The 19,985-nt window shown below is 38.0% G+C and overlaps 1 protein-coding gene across 1 annotated transcript in view; it reads right to left on the bottom strand.

Annotated features, from left to right (window-relative positions):
• Positions 1 to 2,101: 2,101 nt before the first annotated feature.
• Positions 2,102 to 19,985, bottom strand: part of LOC149153723 (fatty-acid-binding protein 1-like) — a 126,663-nt gene continuing 108,779 nt past the window's right edge. The window contains exon 5 of the mRNA XM_089440003.1: positions 2,102 to 2,507. The gene's annotated coding sequence lies outside the window, so the exon portion shown is untranslated. The remainder of the gene's footprint in view (positions 2,508 to 19,985) is intronic.

Genomic DNA, 19,985 nt, shown 5'->3' with positions numbered 1-19,985 from the left:
ATCATTTCTTAGAGGTTTTAACATTCACAGGCTTGGGAAAGTGGGTGCAAGGGTGTGGGGTGACCAAAACCCCTCTAAGTAGCAGCCATGGGAAAGGATCAATCAAGGAGACTGAAAACCTTGCGGACTAGATTCTCTCAAACAATTTGTATTTGTTCATTTTATATTATATTCAAGGTTATTTTTCCCTTCAAAGAAATATATTTATATTCCATATGAAAAATATACATGTTTGAATCCTTGACAGAATCTCAAACAACAAGGCTCAAAGGCATTATAAGGACATACTCATTATGAGTTGAACGTGTCACATATGAGAATTGAACCCAAGTGGGGATGATAACATTTCTCCCAATCACCTAAGCTACATCCAATTGACAATGATATTTAAGGTGATGAATATTTCAAACTAAATTATGCATTTCACATCAAAATAGATTATTATTGTCCACAAGTGCACAAAATAATGATCGTACCTTAACAAAGAAAAATATACTCCAAGAGATTAATTATTTGTATGTTCTATTTACATATAAGATTTCATCAATGTCTATTAAAAGAAAACCCACGTCAACTTCACTTCCTTCACCATTACTTGTATTGTCTTTTTTAGCCTAAAGAAATCAAAACCCATAATCCAAAACATAAAAGATATCAAGTAGATGGATCTAACATCTACTTTGTCTCTCAACCATTGATACATTTTCATATATTTCAATTTAATTGTCAACACTTATTACATCACAAAATGACCCAAAACCAAGTTCTTGGAAAGGTTGATGTTTTTGTGTTCTACCACCTCTACTATCATTGTATATCCCTTCCCAACAATAAACAACATTGTGACTATCCAACCCTTCCATGGAGTAAATAGTATTGCCATTGTCCATTTGAATTCTATATGTCAATGTCTTTTCACATGATTAAAAAATTAACAAAAAAATGCAATGTCAATAATGGAAACATTTTTGACACTAAATCAAAGAACATGTCATTAGATTTTGTCTCTAAACCACAAAAACATGACCAACCAAATTCCCTACTTCTTGAAAGCAACTAATATGCAATAAGATGAAAAGGGTAAACAACTTCCATGGATTTGGGCCATGACATATTAAAAAATAAAAAACGATATACAAAATGCATTAATAGGTGGAAGTTACCATATGTAAAATGATATTAAAACAAATTCAAATAATCAAAACATCGAAGTTACATAATGATAATAATAATAAACAAAACAAACAAAAAAATGAATGTGGAATCAAGAGAATTCAGATTATACACAAAATTCCTCAATAAAGCATGATATACTATTTCAATCACCCTCCATGACTTAAGACAACTAATAACCCAATAAAACATCGTAAAAAATGTATTTTATCCCAAGGGAATCTCTATAGTATGCATTCCTGAAAAGAGCAAGTGAGCTTGTGCATCAATATCTTCAATCCATCTTGGTCTCATCTTCATTAAATTTTGAGATAAAAATTTTATTTACACTTAGCTCACTATTTTCTTTGCTTTTACAATTGCTCAAAAATCCTCTCTACTATTCACTATTCTATTCCTTTCGAAATTTCAATTACCTTTTTCTCATCCTCTTGCAAGATAGTAAACCATTTAGCAAATGGCATCATAGGTAACCATTTTATTATTCTCTTGTAAGCAAAGATTAGTAAAAGCTGTACCTCCATATGGCATAAAACAATTAAACTTTATAACATTTGAGCTTCTTGAATCTTCACAAATATTTAATGAAATTTCCTCAAGCCAAATAAAAGGCCCATTTCTATTATTTTGATTGTCATGCCTCAAACTATTGATAATTTTGTTTCTATCGACTTCAAATTTATGTGCAAACCTCACTTAAAAAAACTCAAAATTTATTACATAAGTGTGTACGTATATGATGCACTTCTCACCCAAAAAAAACTCAAAATTTACTACATAAATACATAGTTATTAATTATGAGAATCAAAAACAAAACTCTCCAAATGAAGTCACCAATAAGTTAGAGAATAGGGTACAGCTAGCACAATTAAATTTTAAAAAATCTATGATGTAATACTGAAAAGTCCAAAAGTAGCAGACAAACACATTATCTGAGTGGTGTTGTTACCATATACTCACTTGACTGAATGGTCAAGCATAATTGGTAAGCAAGAAACAATTCTGATTCTCCATATTTCATAAAGAGCCATAAAGTTTTACATTAAATAGAAATTTGGAAATATAAACTACTTGAAAATCATTTAAAGTACCAGACTGTTAAAAAATCAATACAAAAGGCCGAGTGTTCCAAGACTAAAGTGGAGGACCTTGCATTGAATTTTCTACAATGTTGCAATCTTTTTTCAACACCATTTTTTGGGACTAAATTATTGCAGCATAAATTGTCATGTGCAGAAGAAGTAAAAGGATTTGAAGATTCATCGTCTCAAGTAGAAGTTATTCATTCGACTACATTGGCAGGACTTGACAGTGGCCCGGGCCGAAGACACTTCTGTCAAAGATCCAATAAATATAACTTCAATTGTACAACTACTAGTCAAAAATGCCTTAAGTGCAACTATTAAAAATTCATTCCAAAGACCGGAGTTTTCCAAGACTAAAGTATAGGAATTGCCACTGCATTTTTCAAAATGTGGCCATATTTTTTCAATTAAATTATTGCAGTATAAATTGTCACATGCAGAACAACTAAAAAGATTTGAAGATCATCATTTCAGGATCCAGCAATGCAGCAAATAAAAATTCGACAATAGTAAAATTACTAGCAGAAAATGAAAAACATATCCTACCCATTTTTTAACTTGACGATAACCTTTAACTTTGGCCACCCTTTAACAAAGGATGACCTCACAAAGACTATTCTACATGCTTTCCATGGAGTATCCTCTAAAAAAATGTCTGGACTTTGACCTTTCTTATTCATATTTTCAAGCTTGAATGGAGTAAACTGGAAGAAGAGTAAGGATCGTCATTGTAATATATGTTTTTGATGAAGGATGTTATTCCTCTATTTGCAAACCCCTAAAAAAAGGATAGACCTTTCAGATCAAACCTAGCCTTCAGTGAACAAGGAATGACTCAACTATTCTACGAATATCTGAACTCATACATTGATATAAACGTAACCATTCCTCTAAACTGCAGAAAGGAAAAGTTCATTACTTAGTTTTAAGGGTGATCTATTGTTTTAGCAACCACCAAGCCTTAATAGCACAAACATGCTCCAATTTCGAGAGGTCCTATAATATTGAGAGAAGATATTTTGAGATTTCAGGATTTCCAAAGACAGGTTCCTAGTACAAGTTTTTTAAAGCCTCTAAACAGTTTCAGATTTCTAGTTAGTACACAAAATGGCCCATGAGGCTTCGCATTTTCTTTCACCACTCTATTTTTAAGGACTGAATTGCTTCGGTTAAGCTTTCATCTTACTCCAGGGATTTGCAGGAATATCTTCTTTATGTAGAAATTCCTTGTAGATTCAAACTGTTAATTGTAATTTACTCAAACAATAGACTTGAATCTATTCTACTCATCAGCGGAAACAATTAAATGATCATGAAATCACGAAGCATACAAGAGAAAGAATTCAATCAACACATTACATAATGATTTCCTCAGGAAAGCCACAGCGAAAAAACCTTGTTATCTGTATATTGCATTAGTCAGAAAATATGAGAAGATTACAATGCGTTGCTCAAGCCCAAGGAACCTCTGCACTATCTCTATCTGTCTCACAGCTTCCTAGACAAGCCTTGGCCAATACTTAACCAATTTTCTACTTGCTCAAGTCCCTATTTCCTTGCGATGTTTCCTTGGGCATTAGCCCCCTATTAATTAGGGAAATTCCTCAATTGGAATTGCGCAATCCTCATAGGTCTTCCTCTGACTGCATGCACCACTTGTACAATTCGGATGATTATACAACTAATAATACATTGTCCCAGAATTCCAATCTCAACTGGATAACTCTCAGATCTGACATGCATGAGTTATTTATGAGTGAATCATCACTTTACTAGCTCATCACTGCAGGCAGCACCACACTACTTGACCTCCCACTAGTTCCTCCAACAGTTGGAACTAGTTTAACTAACTTTAACTTAGTTAAATTGAATTAATTAATTACAACTCAAAATAAACTTAACCAGGGATCCTATAATGTGGGAGACACTCTACATGACTCAGGTTAGACCCTCAACTTGAATTAACTGAGCCAACTAAGTCAAACTAACTTAGTTAACTAATACAAATTGTCATGAGATGTGGAATTACAATTTTATTCCCAATTTAATTCAACAACAAAATTAGATTAGGATTTTCTTGTTGCATTTTCAACACTTTAAACACAAACAAGCCTCGTCACAAAATCCTTTCTCAATGCCTAGGTTTCTTTTCAAATCTCCAAAGAATGTTTTGTCCACACATCATCATTAATAGTGCATCAAGTAATATTTCTGAAAGCACTGTTTATGTCTGTATCTCTATCACTATCTCTATATAAACCCATCCCATTTGACAATTCAATGATGTAGAAACACATAATCTTATTAAACACTCATAACAATGGCTTTGGAAAGAAATAAAACTTGAAACTTGAAAAATCTCAAGTTCTATGTCTGCGTAACCAGTGACAGTAGGAACCGAGGTTTTATTTAAAAAATATATTTAGATATTTATATCCACTCTCTTCCATCTAGATACAATCACTTGTAAGATAGACCAGGGAAACAAACTATGAAAGCAAGCCTCACAATCCTCATGCCACTTCACCACTCACCTACTTAATTAGCAAAGGGAACCAAAGACACACTTCAATTTCTCACTTAATGGGAAATTTCACCAGTGCAATACTAAATATTCAGCTACAAACAAGAAAACCCTAATGGAAAAAATGCGGCCATAAAGGAATAGAACTTCGCACTATGTGCCAATGGTGCCTATGTTCCAGGGTCAACCCAATTGCAGCTACCTGGTCTTACCTAGCAACTAGCATGCCATCTTCCACATGTGGGAGAAACCCACCCAGAGTTTGAGGCAGACGTCGTTAGGGTTAGAGGGTGGCAGACATCTCTCCTTTTCCCTTTCGCTCCATCTCTTAGGGCCTTGTAAATTCACACACATGCACACACATATACACATTCACCAAGCCCACAGCTTGATGAATCTAGATTTCAAAAATGGCGTGCCTGCACCCACACCTACACCCACGAATCTAGGCAACTTAGTTATATGGTGATATCCTCAAGGATATCTTACTACGATGAGTTTGGGAAAAGTCAATATAATTTTCTCTAGCCGTTACAAGCACCAAGCCATAAGGGACAAGAGAATGTGGCTTGTAATCACTAGGAATAAAGGCTAGATCTAATCCCAACTTTGAAACACTAGAATAGAAGCTCATAGACTTACCAGAACAACCATAACATAAAGCATGCAATGCAGCTTAAGCATACCAGTTTGTTCGCATAACAATTCAATCCCTTAGGGTACACAGAAGTCTCTCGAAAACAAATTCCCCCCCGCAAGTGTTAAAAACTTGATATAAAACCACATAACCACCATTACTCCTCCAAAAACATGTTTTAACACCCTTACCAGAGTAGAGATGAAAATTTCATAGTAAAAATCCTTTAAATCTCACGTGCCAAATGGGATATGAAATCTCACACCACATTGAAAGTCCTAGAGAATTAGGGTGTTTTACCGTGTCACTGTCAAACTTTGAAAATAGGCATAAAATCAAAAACATGGGTTTCATTAAAACCAAAACCCTCAGCACTATAGTGGCATAATTACATTAGTTTTCTTTGTTCAGGGTTTGTTCAATTAAGAGAGGACGATGTGGACTTGCTGTGTTGGTCCAAAAATATGAAGACCAGGGAGAACACAGCAAAGCTGGGTTTTTCAGCTCAGTTAGAGTCTCAAAATGGAGAAGAGGTGTGTTAGTGGTGAGACAAGATTTGGAAGGTCCATGGTCCAAAAAAATGTAAAATCTCTTTGTGGCAGACTCTAATGAATAAAATTCTTACCTGGGATAATGGTTGCAAATGGGGTTGGTGTGATCCTGGCCATTGTCCTCTATGTAAATCTGAGGCTGAATTGATATCTCGTCTTTTTATCCACTGTTCTTATGCAGTTCAGCTTTCATCTGGGGTGGTCACAGTTTTCACTCCAAAGATGATGTGAAACAAGCCCAGCTTAGAGGAATGTGATCAGGGCTAGATGCAGGATAGATCTGTAAAAGAGTTTGGCTCTTTCCCAGGGATCATGATTAATATCGTTTGGTGGGCTCATAACGTGAGCAATTTTCAGGATAAAGATATCCCGATTGAGATTACTGTGGGTTTGATATGTGGAGCCCAAGGTTCCTAAGTAAAGGGTGCCAATCATGCCTGATATCGATTATGAAATCCCATGGGGATTTTTTGACAGAGCCAGCCACGGAGACCCAACAATTTGTCGGAGTCAAGGTGGTTCTTTTCTTAATCATAGCAAGAGCTTTCATATCAAATACTCTCTTGAAAAGGGATCGAACTCAAAAGCCAAAATTTAAGCTGTATAAGCAATGCTGCACTTTAGAAAGACGATCGGCATATTAAAACTTTAGATTATGGGTGACTCTAAGTTAGTTATCGACTGGGCTCACAATAAAGCAGTGGTGGGAAATGTTGGATTGAGAGGATTATTGCAAGACATTCAATCTCTGTTTCAATCTTTCAGTGGCTCTCTTCTCATATTCTCAGGGAATGCAATCAGAAAGCAGATAAGTTGTCAAAAGAAATGCTCCTTCTGCCAGCTGGGGCTTTCGAAGTTTACAAGTTCATGGATGGCCAGGAGGCGGAAGCTATGGAGTTTCACCTCTAATTTTTTTATGTTCTGTTTTCTCTTCTCTTATGCTTTTTATTCAGTTAAAGGAGAATGATCTGGAGGACTGTGATAGATGCTAGTTAGCATTCTTTTGTCTGTGAAGGCAGTTTTAATAAAAGGCATTTTTTGCTGTTAGTCTAAGGAATCACAGAGTTGGTGGATAGTTTTGCTTTTTGGACTCTATTTTTTAAAGATCCTGCTACTCCATGTTTGGACAGCACCATGTATAATCTTTAATTAAAAAAACCACCTTAACAGATGGTGACATGTATCCATAACATGATAAGGAACCAGTAACTTGATAAAGATCAAGATATACAATAGGACAACAGATTCTTGACCATATAAATTAATGTGAAGGTTAAGTATACTAGAATTTACTGTTTAATTATAGAAAGTGATGCCATGACATGTGGTCATATTTTCCTATAAACATTTGCAAAGCATTTCACCTCCATTATAAAAGTGACTAAATAAATGGAAGCATAAACATACTTATATTTTGGATAAAAAACTTAAATTATATGATCTTGAGTACTGTGATAGAGGCTAGTTAGTATTGTTGTGTCTGTACAGCCAGTTGATCCAGATGGATCTTGACTGAGTCTATTCATATTGGCTATGTAATGTTTTGAGACCAGGATGGTCATGGATAGTAGCAGATCCCGACATGCTTAAAAATCAAAGTTCTTAGATGTAGTTTAACCCAGGCTCATTACGTAGATTTCGTCGTTCTTAATCCAATGCAACTTGAACAGACAAAAACCGACTTCGTATGAAGAAGATATTCAAAGTCAAAGTTCAAGTACAAGCTGGGCAAAAGTCAAAGTCAACATCAACGCTCACGGTTTCAGCAAGCAAGGTTCCACTTCAGGGTTCCATGGTCAAGCTTCCAGTGGAGAGGAATGATCCAGGAGAATCCTCAAAATGCTCCAAATTTTACAGTTTCATATGCTCGTGAAAACAGCGCCAAGTCGAAGAGTTCGTCACGTTGATTCCGGTGGTATATTCGGTTTGCAAAATGGCCTCCGTATGAGGGAGAAAATGTGTTCTGAAGTTTTTCTCCAACAGGCAAAAAAAGGGGCCTAGCAAGCCAAGTGGCAGTCTCTTAATAGGACACGTGGCAGTCAAACCTAGTAGTCAAAATCAAACTCAGTAGAAGCAGTCATACTGCAAGGTCGGGGGTCGAACCCATGACCTTTGACACAACAATCCAAAACCTTACCGTTAGCCCACATCAATGTTTTATTAAACAAAGGCGGAGAATTATATTTATGGTTTGGTTGTATTGAATATGGGGGAAGGGTTGGCGGAACCCGCCATATCCGACGGTTGGGCCAAGCCCAAAGGTTATGGTTATCGGTGTTCTAAACACGGCGGATTCTCCAACTCGGCGCACAGGTGTCAACGCTACATATATCACCACCATCGGACATGGTTATAACCATATGCCAACATAGGTCACAGTTAGCGTAGATGTTAATATTTGTGATATGTTTAAACATTGGTTGTTAACAATATATGCCACAGGGAGAGTTACATAACCGTCGGAGTAATGTTACATGTCTGCCACGGGATCAATACATCAGCACCATTATAACAAATATGTTTAATATATGATGTGGGGGTTGTAGCTATAATGCCACGAGTTGATCGATGGTCGGGTCGTTCACCGCCGATCCAATGGTTTTCAACCATTTAACATTTGTTAAAAACAATATTTGATATATGGTGCAGGAATTTATTATGTTATACAATAAGTGGTATATGGTTGCACCATATTGTAATGAATTGCTATGTTTAATATATTTGTTGTAACGTAATTCTAAAGATTGCCAAACCTTATCCCAGGAGGTCCGCGGGTTTGACCCTGAGACTTGCCCATGGGTTATAAAAAGAATTTACCATTACACCAGAGGAGAAGGAATTGTGAGGAAAGCAGCTCGAATTTGTGTTATTGGTGCCTGTAGTATGCCTTTTGAGGCATAACGTGGCCATTATTGGGCCTTTTTGAGATCTATAAGTTATATTGGGAAGCTGAGATCGAGGACTATCTTCTAACAACAGCCATTGATGCCTGAGTGCACAATCCAGAATGGTGAATTTGATGTAGAAAGACTTTTTGAAGCCAACATATTGCTTTTTGATCTCGAGTTGAGTACGAGGACCATTGCTACTTAGTCCTCCTTGTATTGGCGCAATCGTTGCTTTGTAAAATTGAGTTAGTTCAAGGGTGAGAGTTCTCTATAGGAGGATGTTTCTTGAAGGGAAACATTGCCACTCCATCATCAACTTGACTCTAAAAGACGAAGAATATTGATGTACTCACTTTACATGCGAGATCAATAAAGCGGTCTAGCCTTTGAGCAGGGCTCGGAGACGTAGCCCAGGAGGGGTGAACTTCGTCATCAACTAGTTGTGTCTCATGCTTTATGTCATTTTTATGCTTTGAATGTTCTTCAAATTCGATTATTCATATGTGAATAAGTTATGAACTAAAGACAATTCTAAAATCTTGCAAAGTGTCAGAGTACAATCTATCATTTTCAGATCATTTTTGGTATCAGAGCAGGTTTTGACCATATTGCAAGGATGGGTAGAAGCATGAAGCAAAGTCGGTTGCAAGAATTGGAAGAATCCAATCAGCAATATCGGTAGGAGAACATTGCATTGCGACGCATGGTGCAAGCATTGCAAGAAAAAAAACAAAGACAGCAAGCAAGAATCGAAGCCATGCAGGGAAAGCGAAAGAGGGGAAGTCTCTCAGATCGAAGTGCATCCATTATTGGAGACAATAAGTATATCCACTTGAAGAAAGTTCATATCCATCTGCTACTCCAAAAGCACAGTCAGTGGAAGAAGCGATTGGTACTCTTTCCTCACCTTCTGAGGAACTTCCTTATGTACCAGCATCTCAGGAAATTGATTCAAACACCGAGAAGGAAGAGGTTTCAAGTGATCCTGAGATTGGAGCTTTCAAGAAACATACCAAAGGAATTGGTATGAAGGTGATGAATAGAATGGGATATATAGTCTGCCTCGGCAAGCATGGCCAAGGCAGGCTCCAGCCAATATCAGTTCAAGAAAGACCCCAATACGAAGGATTGGGATTTGACCAATCAACATGTGACTATTGTGGGAAGAAAGGTCACATAGCAGATCGATGTTGGTCATTACATCCTGAGCAAATGCCGAAAAAGATACAGGATCGTAAAGGTAAGCAGACGAGTCATTCTAGCAGTGATTCGGAAGGTGAGTCTTTTAATCAAAATTTTATTATGAAGATTGTTAAAAAGACTTATCCATGTACTTTCTATGGAAGTAACAACCATTGTGTAGCTGAATGTTGGAAGCATAAAGTTTACAGTAAGAAGGTACATGTTGCAAGGAGTAGTCCGCAGAAGGATGACGCAACACTACAAGTAAAGAAAAGTCAGGGAAAGACTTTGGTACAATCAGGCAAAGACTCGACACAGTCAAAATAGAGCTCGAAGAGATCAAGCAAGAAGACGACCGATACAGACTCAAGAGAGAGAGTTTGTTCACAGTGTAAGCTGAAAGGACATTCAAAGATCACATGTCCAATGCTACCACATGAATCGACAGCAGCACAATCAAGACAAGGGGAAGCAACGAGAACTGGCAAGGAAGAATGTAAGTCTCCAGAAAAGTCGCTTACTTGGAACTGGGCATATTTCATGCCTTATGTTTATAGTTTAATTATGTGTCTGTGATTGGTCATCACATCAGAAAGTCTAGTTGAGTCTGTAAATAGTGTCAAGATTGTTTATGTACTGATGATTGATGTAATAAATTCCTATTGTAATAAACTTTTGGTGGACCAAAAGTCTTTTAGTTGGGAGGTATGATCCAAATGGATCTTGATTGAGTCTAGTCATATTGGCTATGTAATGTTTTGAGACCAGGATGGTCATGGATAGTAGCAAATCCCAACATGCTTAAAAATCAAAGTTCTTAGATGCAGTTGAACCCAGGCTCATTGCATAGATTTCATCGTTATGAATCCAACCAACTTGAACAGGCAAAAACCGACTTTGTATGAAGAAGATAGGCAAAGTCAAAGTTCAGGACCAAGCTGGGCAAAAAGTCAAAGTCAACAGTCAACACTCATGGTTCCAGCAAGCAAGGTTTCGCTTCAGGGTTTTGTGGTCAAGCTTCCAGTGGAGAGGAATGATCTAGGAGAATCCTCAAAATGCTCCAAATTTTACAATTTCATATGCTCATGAAAACAGCACCAAGTCGAAGAGTTCGTCGCGCTGATTCCAGTGGTATATTCGGTTTGCAAAATGGCCTCTGTATGAGGGAGAAAATGCGTTCTGAAGTTTTTCTCCAACAAGCAAAAAAAGGGCCTAGCAGGCCAAGTGGCAGTCTCTCAACAGGACACGTGGCAGTCAAACCTAGCAGGCAAAGTCAAACTCAGCAAAATTAGTCAAACTCAGCAAAAGCAGTGAAACTACAAGGTTGGGGGTTGAACCCACAACCTCCGACAAAACAATCCAAAACCTTACCATTAGCCCACGGCAGTGTTTTATTAAACAAAGGCGGAGAATTATATTTATGATTGATGTATAAATTCCTTATTGTAATAAACTTTTGGCAGACCAAAAGTCTTTTAGTTGGGAGGTATGATCCAAATGGATCTTGATTGAGTCAAGTCATATTGGCTATGTAATGTTTTGAGACGAGAATGGTCATGGATAGTGGCAAATCCCAACATGCTTAAAAATCGAAGTTCTTAGATGCAGTTGAACCCAGGCTCATTGCGTAGATTTCATTGTTATGAATCCAACCAACTTTGTATGAAGAAGATATGCAAAGTCAAAGTTCAGGTTCAAGCTGGGCAAAAAGTCAAAGTCAATAGTCAACACTCATGGTTCCAGCAAACAAGGTTTCGCTTCAGGGTTTTGTGGTCAAGCTTCCAATGGAGAGGAATGATCCAAGAGGATCCTCAAAATGCTCCAAATTTTACAGTTTCATATGCTCATGAAAACAGCACCAAGTTGAAGAGTTCGTCGCACTGATTCCAGTGGTATATTCAGTTTGCAAAATGGCCTCCGTATGAGGGAGAAAATGCGTTCTGAAGTTTTTCTCCAACAAGCAAAAAAAAGGGCCTAGCAGGCCAAGTGGCAGTCTCTCAACAGGACACATGGCAGTCAAACCTAGCAGACAAAGTCAAACTCAGCAAAAGCAGTCAAACTACAAGGTCGGGGGTTGAACCCGCAACCTCCGACACAACAATCCAAGACCTTACCATTAGCCCACAGCAGTGTTTTATTAAACAAAGGCAGAGAATTATATTTATGGTTTGGTTGTATTGAATATGGGGGAAGGGTTGGTGGAGCCCACCATATCTGGCGGTCGTGCCAAACCCAAAGGTTATGGTTATCGGCGTTCTAAACATGGCGGAGTCTCCAACTCGGCGCACAGGTGTCAACGCTACATATTTCACCACCGTCGGACATGGTTATAACCATATGCCAACATAGGTCACGGTTCGCATAGAGGTTAATATTTGTGACATGTTTAAACATTGGTAGTTAACAATATATGCCACCTGGAGAGTTACATAACCGTTGGAGTAATGTTACATGTCTGCCACGGAATAGATACGTCAGCATTGTTATAACATATATGTTTAATATATGATGCGGGGGTTGTAACTATAATGCCACTTGTTGATCGATGGTCGGGTCGTTCACCGTCAGTCCAATGGTTTTCAACCATTTAACATTTGTTAAAAACAATATTTGATATATGGTGCGCGCTTTTATTATGTTATACCATATGTGGTATATGGTTGCATCATATTATAACGAATTGTTATGTTTAGTACATTTGTTGTAACACAATTCTAAATATTGCCAAACCCAATCCCGGGAGGTCCGTGGGTTTAACCCCGAGACCTACCCGTGGGTTATAAAAAGAATTTACCATTACACCAGAGGAGAAGGAGTTGTGAGGAAAGCAGCGCGAATTTGTGTTATTGGTGCCTATAGTATGCCTTTTGAGGTATAACTTGGCCATTATTGGGCCTTTTTGAGATCTGTAAGCTGCATTGGGAAGCCATGATCGAGGTCTATCTTCTGACAGTGGCAATTGATGCCTGAGAGCACAGTCCAGAATGGTGAAGTTGATATAAAGAGACTTTTTGAAGCCGTCATATTGCTTTTTGATCTCGAGTTGAGTATGAGGACTGTTACTACTTAGTCCTCCTTGTATTGGCGCAATCACCCCTTTGAAAAATTAAGTCAGTTCAAGGGTGAGAGTTCTCTGTAGGAGGACATTTCTTGAAGGGACGCATTGTCACTCCATCATCAACTTGACTCTAAAAGACAAAGAATATTAACGTACTCACTTTACATGCAAGATCAATAAGTGGCCTAGCCTTTGGGCAGGGCCCGGAGACGTAGCCCAGGAGGGGTGAACTCTGTCATCAACTAGTTGTGTCTCATGCATTATGTCATTTTTATGCTTTGAATATTTTTCAAATTCGATTATTCATATTTGAATAAGTTATGAACTAAAGACATAATTTTAAAAGCTTGCAAAGAGTCAGAGGACGATCTATCATTTTCAGATCACCAGTTTTAAGAAAAGGTTTTTTTTGTTATTAGTCTAAGGAATGGCAGAGGTGGTAAATATTTTTGTTTTTTGGAGTTCCTGGTAGTCCATGTTTGGGAGATCCTGCTAGTCCATGTTTGGACAGGCCCATGTATATTCTTTATCTCAAAGGTTATAAAGATTTTTCTGGAAGAATAAAAACAAAACCCTGACATCCAACACTAAAATGGTTGCATTAATCTGTAACATGATAAAGACCCCGTAACTTGATAAAGATAGGTACAATAGGACAACAGATTCTTGACGACTAAAGTTAATGTGAAGGTTAACTATAATAGAATTTTCTGTTTAATAATTAAGAAAGAAATGGCATGGCATATGGTCATATTTCACTATAAACAGTTGCAAAGAATTTCACCTCCATTATATAAAGTGACTCGATAAATGGAAGCATAAACATACTTATATTTCGGATAAACAAATTTAAATTATTTATATTATGGTGCGGTACAATGTTACCAACATATCATCAGATTATAGGGATACAATGTCAATTTACAAAACAATAATTGCACAAGTAAACTGAATAAAGTTCCAACGTACATGTACTCTATCACATGGTGCTTTATACCATACAAACCAGTAAGAATTTATCCCCGCATACAAAGTCCTCACAGATCACAATGCAACAAGATTTGACATTGTTGGCCTCCAAGAGAAACTACTGTATGCATAGCAGAGTCTGTCATAAGGACATTTTGCACAGCTAATAACATCTGCAGCATTGTTAGCTGTTCAAAATGACAACCAGGAAATCTGCCATTGTTGGACCCCAATAGCAACAGAGATTAACATTGATAGAAAAAAACAAAAAACGAAAAAACATACTCTGAAAGTTTGTTGACTATGGCCTGATGCCAAACTATCAAATAACATAATGACAGATGATATAAAGGATAAAAAAAATATTGAGTAATAGCTGTGACTATGAAGTTGTTAAGAAACTAACCAAATAATACGAAACAACAAAAAGTGAATGTGCATTTTAATTAGTTGCAAACTGTGTACTTGTTTCTGAATGTTGAACTTGGGAGGCATAATATACCACCAACAGAAATGATAACACTATCACACACCAATCATTAGCTAGTAGACTGTTCTCTTTGGTACGAACAATGAAATGGTTTTTGCATCAAATGGAAAGCATAATATTTAATAGTCGTCATTCTAAGTTCAAGAAAGGCTTCTCGTGCAATGCTCTTCAAGAAATGCCCTCCACTTTTACTTTTCTACATGAAAACTCAAGTTTGAAACGTGCTCTGCAATCCAAAAGCTACCTGCAATAATAGGGTTTTCTCCTTTTCTCATTTTCAACTACCAACTCATGCTAATATTTTCCATGAAATTCCTGCTCTAATATCTCAATATCAACAAACCTGTCAAATACTAGATTTTGAAGCTCTCCTAATTTCACTATAGACTCACAGTCAATTTTTATGTACAGTGCGTGTTTTCTCCTCAGAGACCATAGATTTGAATCCAAAGGGCAGATTAAGGAATGTACACCTTCATAGATTGAGCAGTCCAATTGCTGTGTAGTGGAGATCTCATATATCAATTTGGTGTTTGGCTAGGTCATGACCTTAAAATTTATTATTATTATTGATTTATTTTTTTATTACTATCATGATGATGTAACCAGGAAAGAGAAGCCGTTAGGGTTCTGCCATTTCCCAAGTACATCATGTCTTAGAGCATAAACTCCTGCAAGTATGAAATTTTGTTGAACATTAAGACTTGCACCAATTTATAGTAGAGTTTTTTCCCTGAGATTTCTTATAAAAAGCATGTGTTACACGTTCTTTTGTATCTTGATTCTTGCGTGCATCGCAAAATAAAGTGTGCACGTTAAACGTTGCAAATTCTAACATTCTGTTGTTTTTCACCTTTTTATTTATTCTAAAAGATAAAAGACAAAAATAAATATGAGCACTTGCTATTGCTTCACATTCATAAAAGTTTGCTTGTGCGTATTAGAACAGTGCAATACAATTAAATACTCTATTTCCCCTTTCCCCTTTTACATATAATTGGCACTAAACATTCTATACCATGGACATGGAAAAAATTTCTCAACATAGTTTCACTTGGACTCCAATATAAACTAGAAATAAAATTGATGATTATTATCATTATAATTATAATGATGATGTAACCAGGACAGAGAAGCCATGAGGATTCTGCCATTTCCCAAGTACATCATCTCGAAGACAATAAACTACTCTAAGTACAAAATTTTGTTGAACATTAAAACTCCTATCAATCTATAGTAGGGTTAGTTTTCACTGATATTTCTTAATAAAAGCATGTGTTACACATTTTTTGTTGTATTTTACATACATATCTTGCATCAGAAAATAGAATATGCACATTAAACATTACAAATTCTATCTTTCTGTTGTTTTTCAACATTTTATTCATTCTAAAAGATTAAAGACCGAAATCAATAAAAGCACTTGCTATTGCTTCATGTCCATAAAAGTTTGCTTCTGGCATTACAAACAGTACAATACAATTAAATACTCTATTTCCCCTCTCCCTTTTCACATATAATTGGCACTAAACATACTATCACACGCACATAGAGATTAATTTTCTCAACATAATTTTACTTGGATTCCAAAATAAACTAGAAATATTTATCAGCTTTCATGTGCAAAAATGTCATAATTCAACATAAGGAGTTAGCACAACTAGTTGTTGCCAATGTTGTTGGCTATTTGGCTAGTTCCATGTGCAGGTGCCCAGTTCAAATCCCTAGGTGAGGTGCACTACTCTACACAGACAGGCTTACTAAGTATGCCATCAACAAATGTGGGGAAGCATCCCTTGGGTTTCCTGCAAGATTTTCCTTGGAAAAAAAATGTCCCAATTCAAGTTAGAGGTAATCCTCTCCATGTCATATTGCCAGTTTCTCAAACAATGTTTGACTTGGGCCTTCATTCACATGCAAAAGATGAGTGTTTGTGTTTGTGTCGATCTTTTAGACTAAGTATGCTTTGTGTGCCAGGGAGCATATAGATTTCTCTTGCTATGCAAGGATATTTATTTGTTAAATGCCACAGCAGTCAATCTCAGGAAGGATCATGTTGTCATTCTAAATCTTGTAATTTCTCGGGAGAGATATGACTCTTTGAGCTTTGAGTGTTCTTGTAATTACCAGTTTCTATCAGTAATAAAATGGTATCAGAGCCAAGTTGCATTTCGTTTGAGCATACTGTTGGGAACATCTGAGTTTGCTTGAGTCTCGATAATGTCTATTGCCTATTAAAGCCGAAGATGGCATCTATGGCGTTTGAAGACTAGGAGATTAGAATTTCTTTGCAGGAGGAGCCATGAAACCTGCTCTGTTTACGATCATAATACAGATAAATCTAGTACACAGCATTCTGAAGATTTATATCTATTACTCTGAAGTTGCATAAGTTAATTGTCTTCCGCTATACTTATTTCTTCACGCTGTCATGGATTGTTAAGATATGGTATGTTCTATGCTTATAACAGTTTACTTCTTTTTCTTATTATATTCTACAAATTAGCAATCACATGTACATAAAGTAAAGTGCAGATAGAACATTAAACGATCGACAGAAAACAAGCCAAGACAAGAGACACAAAATGTGGCGGCTAGCCAGGGACAAACCCCACAATGTGTGGGGAAACCCTTTGATCAAGTCTTCTTTTATCTTCAATAATTCAGCAGAGAGAAATAGTACAATAAATCTGATTTATATCAGCAGTATCAAACCCTAGATCATCAGCATTAGCGGCTTCATCATCAAACTAGGGCAGACGATATCTCACAAACCGACCGTCGCATCGGCTTGATTCCACCACCAAAAGTTGCGGCTTTCAAAGGAGGTTTAGATGAACCTACAGCGCAGTTCAGATGAGGAGATCTTCTAGTCCACGCAAGTCAAACTTTACTTCTGCAGTTGCAGCTTCAGTTTTGGCAGCTTCCGGCTTCAAACTAGGGCAGTCGATATCTTGCAAACCATCTGTCGGATTGACTTGATTCCACCACCAAAAGTTGCGGCTTTCAGAGGAGGTTCAGATGAACCTACAACGCAATTCAGATGAGGAGATCTTCTAGTCCATGCAGGTCAATCTTTACTTCTGCAGTTGCAGCTTCAGTTTCAGCGGCTTCCGGCTTCAAACTAGGGCAGTTGATATCTTGCAAACCGGCTGTCAGATTGACTTGATTCCACCACCAAAAGTTGCAGCTTTCAGAGGAGGTTCAAATGAACCTACAGCGCAGTTCAGATGAGGAGATCTTCTAGTCCACACAGGTCAACCTTTACTTCTGCAGTTGCAGCTTCAATTTCCGCAGCTTCCGGCTTCACATGTGTGAGGTAGAGACCCTTTTCTGCGCAGTAGAAAAGAGACTCTTTTATGCGCAGTAGAGAGAGAGAGAGATGTGATGAGATGAGTGTGTCCAAATGAGGAAAAGTCCTCTTGTATTTATACACAACGTTGGTGTTTGAATAGATGCAACTGTTGGGCTTCTAAGCCTACATGAGTTGTAGGTCGGCTTGATAATAATTCCATAATCAAAATAAATTCATATCTCCATGAATACTTATCGAAATCGGATGATCTTTATATCAATCCTACACCTCTAGATGAGAGGAATCTAATAAAAATATTATTAGCAATGAATAAGATGACCCACATGAAGTTTGGCCCTAGTTGCCAATTTTAACACTCCCTCTCAACTAGGGAGAACTTCATCTACAATCTGTCTGTCGGTCGCTACTATTCATCCATCAAATGCACTGCCCTGTACAGCCTGACCCTTGCCCTACTCTGCTCTATTCTGCCTATTCTGCTTTGTCTTGTTCTGCCTTGTACTGATATGCTTTGTGCTGCTCTGCTCTTGCATTGTTCTATTCTACTCTGCCTTTGTCCGAATTATGAAGAAGAAGAAATGATCGAGGATGTATCATACTGACTCAAAGTCAGTCTCAGAGTATGTACCACTGGTCCCAGACCAGTCTCAACCAACCCGAAGTCAGCGTCATAGTTTGGTACAACTCCACCGGTCCTAGACCAGTATCATCCTCCATTGACTCAAAGTCAGTCTCAGAGTGCGTACCACTGGTCCCAGACCAGTCTCAACCGACCCGAAGTCAGCTTCATAGTAGGTACCACTCCTACCACTGGTCCCAGACCAGTGTCGCAATCTCAGAGTGTACCACTGGTCCCAGACCAGTCTCAACCGACCCGAAGTCAGCGTCATAGTATGTACCACTCTCACTGGTCCCAGACCAGTACTGCACTGACACAAAGTCAGTCTCAAAGTATGTACCACTGGTCCCAGACCAGTCTCAACTGACCCGAAGCCAGCGTCATAGTATGGTACAACTCCTACCACTGGTCCCAGACCAGTATCATTGATCCCAGATCAATGGAGGTCATCCTAGCGTAGGGAGTACAGTAGATACAACGATGCGTCCATCGATACTACTATGGTCCCTAACTTCATTTCCTTGCTCATTGATCAGATGAGAGGTACTTCCCATGAGTCCCCGACTGCATGGGTAGGATGCCTCGACAGGAGAACTAATCAATCCTGTCCTCACAGGAGAACACATCAATCCTGCTACAATCGCCATGGAGAACACATCAATCCAGGCCGCCATGGAGAACACATCAATCCAGGCCTCACAGGAGAACACATCAATCCTGCTACAATCGCCATGGAGAACACATCAATCCAGGCCTCACAGGAGAACTAATCATCCTGCTACACCGGAGAGCGAATCATCTTGTTCCACAAGAGAGCGAATCATCTTGTCCCACAAGAGAACGAATCATCTTGTTCCAGTGCACACCACCAGGGGAGGGTGAGTCACCCTGTGGTCGTATGTTGCTCCAATAAGAACCGCAAGCCCTTGGAGCTCCTAGAGCTCAATGTATGCAACATGCAAGACCCTTGTACAAGGGTTCCTTGACGACTCCAAGTCGTTTGGGAAAATCACAGATTAGATCTTTCCTCGGGGCTTTGACAAGGTGTATCGACCTGTACATCATCTTAATGCGATGGAGCCTCCTTGCTCATCGACTTACCATATCCCAGATGATGTCTATCTGCTGGAGCAATCGACGAATACGGGATTCCTCAATAATCGAATCCCACCTCTAGTTGTTACAGAGAATCACAGTGGTATGTGTTCAAACAGCTCATTGAAGAGCTTCCCCAACCAGGCAGCTTCATACGAGATCATACTCGTAGATATGTATCTGGTCTGGACGGTGCTTATGGCAACTAACTTCTGCTTCCTTCTCATCCATTATATCGAAGCAGAATCCAAAGAGAAACAGCACTAAAAAGTGCTCCAGTGATCCTCCACACTACCTGCCTAACCAACATTCGAATAATCATGCAGTTTCATATTTTTGGCAATGTATCTCAATCCATGAGAGATTGTGTTTTGAAGACATCTCAGAAGATTCTCGA

Source organism: Pinus tabuliformis, chromosome 9 (genome assembly GCF_031772625.1).
Source record: "Pinus tabuliformis cultivar Carrire ecotype Pingquan chromosome 9, CPIR1, whole genome shotgun sequence".
NCBI lineage: Eukaryota > Viridiplantae > Streptophyta > Pinopsida > Pinales > Pinaceae > Pinus > Pinus tabuliformis.
Note: the sequence above shows the minus strand (reverse complement) of the source record. Positions and strands in the feature narration are given on the sequence as shown.